Here is a 7,252-nt window from a genome sequence, read left to right as displayed (position 1 = left end):
GGTGACCCCTCAGTGTTCCATTACCCCCATCTTATTTATTTCTGTGCATGTTCAGGATCTGTTACTTGGCTTACAGTCCTCTAACTGCTCTCTTGGCCTGTGGTTTGCCTAGAGTCTGGTGGCTTCTGAAATGTGAGTGCAGTAATGAGCCTGCTGACAGGAGTGGCCATTCCTGGCTCTTTCTCAGAATCTGTTTTACGAAATTTGAAGTGTGAACCCCAAATCTTCATTCCGTAAGCCTCCAGGTATATTCAGATATGAAGGCTATCATCAGCCCCACAAAATCACTGTGCTAGTGGTTAGTTTGTCTGTCTGTCTCTGTCTCTGTCTCTGTCTCTATCTCTGTCTCTCTCTCTCTCCCCCCCTCTCAATACTACAATGAACAGTGTACTGCAATGATTCTATTTCTCTTTTATATTATTTTCTTTAGCCACATCCTTGGAAATAGGATTGTGGAATCACAAGGTAGGAATTGTTTTGTAGGTTTTACTAAGTTTTAGCTTAGGATATGTTGAGTTGAGTGAAGTCAGGCTCAGAGAGACAAAGGCACATGTTTTCTCTCACGTGAGAAGTTAGATCATATAAACATGTGAACATGACATACATTTAGAGTCATCTGTATATATATGATCAAATGAACTGAAGTATGAGAGTTACAGGAGTAGATTTCCGTAATACCCTTTGAACAACTAACAGACTGTTTAACGAAATTACTAGCAGGAAGCTGAAATGTACCTGAGCATGAAGTGGTGGGAGGGAGGGTGTAGATGAATGGAGAAAGAAAGAGTGGATAAACACAGCTATAACATCCAATGCACCTATGTGAAAATGGAAGTAGGAAACTTGAGGGGAAGGGTAGGGTTGGGACTGATGGGGAGAGAGAGGGATGACATTAAGATGCATTGCATACATCAAGTGAGGGGTTGAGTTGAAATATTTTGTAAGGATAACAAAAATAAAATTAAATGGTGTCACAGAAATTTATTTTTATAATAACATAAATGCTGTTCAAGCTGCCAAATTCGAGAGGCACAGCAAGGTTGTTCATTTTTCTATGTAAAGGTATGAGTGTAAGCCCTTCACTTTTCTTTGGCTACTAACCCTAAAAGAGAGGGAGGGGACTGGCTTTGGTACTTGGAGCCATTCTTTTGCTATTTTGGATAGAAAGCTATTGTGGCCACATATATTTCTCCCTTTTCTGTGGCTTTCATTTTTGTTTTTGCTTTATTGCACTCAGTAATACAAAAGGCTTTTAAAACTGAATCAGATCCATCCCTACCATCTTTAATATCTATTACATTGATAGTCAAAATGTTTTCTTTTCCTCACGGTTGAAGTTATTTGCTTTTCTACTTCCTTTTCTTGTTTTTCATCACCTATTTGAGATGTGGTATGGTGCATGGTATAAAAAATATGGATAGAAGCTAGTTTTGGTTCATCCTGATGTGCTATCATTTAAATGACATTTGATACATGTTTTTAAATATAATAATTGCTATCATGAATGTGTTGTACAGAGGAGGTAAGTCAGGTAATGAGTACATTTCTTTCTTGAACAATGTCATCCTTTCCTTCTCTTTTACCTTTTCCCCTTCCTGTCCCTGCCTATGTCACATAATTCATTTCCCACATATTGTCTCCTGAGTACCATACCTGTCTTCGTTTATATCACATTTTTTAAAAAAGCCTTTTTTGGAATATGTTGCCCATACTCCACTTTTTTGTTAAATTAGATGATATGTTGTACTTTGTCTTTATTTTCCATTTTAGTTGGACCTTTAGTCTAGACTAAAGGTTCCACGTGAAATTTATTCCCAATTTATTTGAACTCAAGAGCCTCCCATTTGCTAGGCAGGTTCTCTTCCACTTGAATTACACCTTGAACCTTTGCACTGGTTTCTTTCAAGGTAGAGTCTTATTTATTGCTAGGCTGACCTGGGGTTCCATCCTCCTCGATTTCCTTGAATGTCTGAGAATATCAGATGTGCTTATCCATCATACTTCCTGATAGCTTTGATTAAAAAGCAAGTACCACTACACCCAGTCATTGATCAAGAAAGAGTCTTTTTGCCTGGATTGGCCTTGAACCACTGATCTCCCATCTTTGCCTCCTCTGTAGTTTTTATAGTTTCAAATCACCACAACCCCAGCTACTTTTGATTTTTTTTAATCACGTTCCTCTCATGAATCAGCTAACAAAAGGTCTCTCTCCCTTCTCCTTCCCTTAATGCTATTCTCATTCGCATGCTAAAATGAAAGCATGCTGGCCCAGAAACCAGCAGATGCTATTTCTTGGCACCAGCCAGTGGCAGTCTGTGAGCTACTCTGAGGATACCTCCATTCCTTTCTCTCCATTCCTTTTCATTTCTGTAGAATGAGCATGATTCATGTTCAGAATATTCTAGAAGGGCCTCCTTTATTTCTTGAACAAATTCAGAAAGACACAGTTTGAAGAATGTTCTTCTCAAATCTCAGAATGTGACCCTATTTCAAACCTGGGTCTTCGCAGAAAGAATTAGTTAAATAAAGTAGGTGGTGGATTTGTGTGGTCCCTAAATCCAATGACTGGTGTCTTTCTGAAAGAGAAAACTCAGAGGAGAGGTCTTGTGATGAAAGTAGAGAATGTAGCCAGATGTCTACAAACCAAAGGTCTTAACGGACTACCAGGATGCTCAGAAGCTAGCAGAAAGATGGAAAACAGGCTTCTCTTTAGCCTCCATAGCAGCCAACCTTGCTGACAATTTGTTAAGACTTCTGGCTTCTGAAAGTGTGAGAGAACACATTTCTGTACATGTAAACCACCTACCCAGTTCGCAGTAGTTTGTTATGGCCACTCTAGTACTCAATTCAGCCTCCTCCCCAGTGTTCCCAGAGCTTCCCCACGGCTGGCTTTGCATCCTGGGATCAGCTGAGGCCCCAGAGGAGAGGCACGCTTACAAACCTGCCCCAGGCAGAGAAAGAGCAGTCCACTCTGAAATGTAAACACTCAAGAAACATGAAATTTTTTTTTTTCTGTTTCCTGACCGCAAGTCTGTCTTTGCAAAAGGCAAACTATTTCTGGCACATTCTATGTTCTAAGCACCCAGGGCTCTTTCTTGACGGAAAGTTCATGGGGTGAAATTCAAAGGCTTTGGATCACCAGGATCTACTACTTTTTTTAGATGCTTAACTCAGGGCCAGTTCCCTAACTTCTGGGGAGCCAGACTCCCCTATCTATAGATGGAGACAAAACTCATTTATGACCAACCTATCTTAGCAAGTTATTGCTGAGATCTAATCATTTACAGGGAAACTTTGTTTACATGGTAAAGCACTGCGCAGACGTTGCCAATCACTAGTGGGGGAGGGGCGGCACAGATAATATGAAATAGTTGAAAGGACACATACTTCTGTGTCTCCTTTGTTCCATGTGCCAGCTCTATATCTTTATTGAAAGAATATGCAAAATGTATTTGAATGTGTAAGGAAAAGGGAAAAGTAAACACAACTATATGCCAGGGTTCTAAGTCACAGGGAAATTGCAAGATAAGACAATAGAAAGGGTTTATTGTGGATACTTGGCTTGTGGTAAGCCCTACATAGATGTTATATAACATCACAGCTATTGGTTCTATGTCCCATTTTTAGTATAGCTTCAAGTCCAGTTGAGCAAGTCACAATGTTGAGCAAGTTAGTCAGGTCTATGGGTTCTTACTTTCCATAAAACAAAGTCTTGAGCTTTAACTTTGTTTCAGATTATGATCTTATACTGCAATCCCTTTGACTCTAATGGGGATAATTCCAATTGTAGAGACCAACTATTAAGCCGTTCAGATGAAACCGAGTATGATCCTAGCACTTAGGAGACTGAGACAGAAGGATGGAAAGTTTAAGGGTAGTCAGAAACTGGAAATTTGGCTCATCCCCTTCGCAGCTGTGTGATCATGGTTGAAGTACTTCATTTCTCTCGGCCTCTGGTTCCTCATTTGGGAGACAGGGGTCCTAACAGTTGTTTCCCCTGAGTGAGTTGTGGAGATGAAATGTGTCTGTTTAGAAAAATGCCAGGCATGAGATAAGGAGTGTGTATTAACTTGTGGATTTTCCTGGGATCTTGAACAAGAGACAGCTTTGGGCTCTGGTCCACGGGTCACCAGGTAGAGAACAGCTCCTTAAAGAGGCCCTAGAAGGGAAGGGCTGGGACTAAAGGGGAAGATGGGAAGACATGTCTTCCCTGGGGATCCCGGGAGACATGAACAGGAGACTTTTCGGAATGGTTCCATAATCAGGGCAAGAAATAGGACTTTCTAGTTCCTGTAAAATCCTAAAATAGGGATGAGAGGAAACTTTAGATGTAGGATCCAAATCCCCTCAAGTCAGAGTATCCTTGGAAGGAAGAAATTATCTGCAAGGGCAGATAATTCTTGGTGTGGGCAGCCGACAAGAAGCTCTGAGTGAGTTTGGGGATTCTGGAGAGCAAAAGGGAGGCACAGGACTAAGGAGGGTTGTTTCAACTTCTCCAACCCCAGGCCTGCTGTTGGCAGTACTTCTACCAACTTTAGTCTTGCTTTGTCCACTACCCTTGTAAACTAAGGAACTTACCTACCTACCAGTGACTATCTCAGCCGCATGGGGCTCTGCTGCCCCCTATCGACCACCAAGCCATTCTTCTCTTAAAATTGATGGCCGCAATATATATATAGTCAGTCGTGGGCTTGAACCCTGGGCTTGGGCACTATCCCTGAGCTCTTCAGCTCAGGCTACCACCCTACCCCTTGAGCCACAGCTCCACTTCCCATTTTCTTGTAAGTTCCTGTTAATGGGCAGAGGGAAGGGTCTTGGGGCCTGGACAAGCCTAGCAAAGGCAAGATGACTTTAAACATCTCCAAGTCCTTGGCAATGTCCTGCCTTGCCTTGCCTCAACCTGTCAACTCCATCCCAAACAGAGGTCTGAAGGGTACAGCCAGAGCATGCAGCAGTCCCTCCATCCAGCTAACTCACACTCTCCTATCTTCATGCCCTGCGGTCCTGGCTGTGTACAAATCTATTGTAGATGGCCTCTGCTTCCTTGCAACAAGCCCCAGAAGTCTATAGGCTTTCAGTTCTTTGGAAAATAGTGCATCCTTCAAAGTAGTCCTCCCCCCAGCCTCCCTCCCCTATAAGGCTAGTTGCAGAGGTTCCCATGCTTTTGAAAGTCCTAGGGCTAGGATCCCTGGATTTATATTGTTAACTTCTTTCTGGGATTATAATGAAAAACCCAAGGATAGGGCTCCAATTCTCTCTCTTCTTCAGCAATAAGGCCAGAGATCAGAGAAGGCCTGGCAATATTCTCTGCTGTGTGGACCATTCCCGTAGAGACTGCTGTTCTGATGAGCTGTCTACGAAAGATAATCTGAGCGTTGAACTGAATATCTTTTGGTGTAATTTTACTGTGATTATTAAGGTGTTGTACCATTTCCTAAGTCAGGTGATAAGTACATTACTTGCTTTTGGACAATGTCACCCCTTTCTTCACTTTCTTCCACTTCATACTGAATATTTTAAATGTGGGCTATTGAGTGTGTTTTGGTTTTTAATGTGTTATTTTGAAGAAACCACTTAGAGCTCTTTTGTTTTCGGCAGTACAGACCAGCCATTAAAATGCTCTTATCCCAGCTGATGGTACCCCCTTCTGCAGAGAAGTAAATTTTGCCTTGCTGAGACAAAAAAAAAAGTTCTGGCTGGGAGCAGTGGCTCACGCCTAGCTACTCAGGTTGAGGTTCAAAGCCAGTCCGGGCACTAAAAAGTCCATTAGATTCTTATCTCTAATTAATCACCAGGAAACTAGAAGTGGTGCTGTGGCTCAAGGGATAGGGCTCTAGCCTTGAGCTGAAGAGCTCAGGACAACACCCAGGCCCAGAGTTCAAGTCCCATGACCGACATAAAAAAAGTTCTCGTTCTTAGTATTAAACTTGGTCTTCCTGGGTAAGACAGAGCGGCAGAGCCTCTCGAGATGATGGACTTCCTTTCCCCAAGGGTCACCTGAGAGAATGAAGACCAAGAAAGAGAACCCCAGCGAAGGAGAACTGAACCAGGTCTGGACAGGAACTGCTCTAGGCCACAGAATCATAGCCGTGGGCAGTTCCTTGTACTCATCAGTACAAGATTGGGAGAGCTAGGTGGGCCTGGCGGCTTCCCTCATGTAAACTGCAGGGACCTGGCTCAAGTCAAGGGACAGAGGGAGAATGCCAGACACTGGGTTTGTGATGGTGGGTAGATCTTGAGGAGGATGTGGGGCTAGGGGATTGGGTCCATTTTCTTCTTTACTACATTCCGTATTTTATTTTCATATGTATGTATGTATGTATGTATGTATGGATGGATGGATGGATGGATGGATGGATGGATGGATGCATGTATGTGCCCGTCCTGAGAGGCCTGTATTCAGGGCCTGGGTGCTATTCCTGAGCCTCTTTGCGCTCAAAGCTAGCACTCTACTGTTTGAGCCACAGCTCCACTTCCAGCTTTTTTGGAAGTAGTTTATTGGAAATAAGAGTTTCATGGTTTTCCTGTACTGCCGGAGGGGAGGTGTGGACTCCAAGCTTTGTGCCCACACAGCTGCCCTGAGGCCCCACACTACTTCTTCCATCCCAGTGAATGTTATTTCCACCCAGCTAGGGCATGAGAAGGCAGCCATTCTACCTAGAAGCACTCAAGTGCAAGTCAGTCCTAGACTGAGATGAAATGATTGGGGAAACTGATGGATCTCAAATCCACCCTCCTCCTCCTGCTGAGATTGTCTGTAGAAATGAATGCGCAATACCAGGTGCTTTAAAAGGGGGGAGGTAGAGGATGGGATGGGGAAGTTAAAATATGGAGTTAACGCCGGGTGCTGGTAGCTCATACCTGTCATCCTAGCTACTCGGGAGGCTGAGATCTGAGGGTTATGGTTTGAAGCCAGCTTTGCCAGGAAAACCATGAAACTCTTCCTTCCCATAGCAGTTTTTGTTGGTGGTGGTGGTAGTAGTGGACTTGGGGCTTGAACTCTGGGCCTGGGTGCTGTCCCTGAGTTCTTTTGCTCAAGGCTAGCCCTCTACCATTGGAGCTACAGCCAGTTTTTAGGGGTTAATTGGAGATAAGGGTCTCGTAGACTTTCTTGCCTGGGCTGTCTTCTTACTGTGCCCCTCAGATCTCATCCTCCTGAGTAGTTAGGATTATAGGTGGGAGCCGCCAGCGCCCAGCCCATACCAGTGCTCACCACAATTCTCTCCTATTTTTCCACAGGCGAAGCACTTCC

Source organism: Megascapheus bottae, chromosome 14, assembly GCF_031878675.1.
Source record: "Megascapheus bottae isolate mThoBot1 chromosome 14, mThoBot2.hap1, whole genome shotgun sequence".
NCBI lineage: Eukaryota > Metazoa > Chordata > Mammalia > Rodentia > Geomyidae > Megascapheus > Megascapheus bottae.
Note: the sequence above shows the minus strand (reverse complement) of the source record.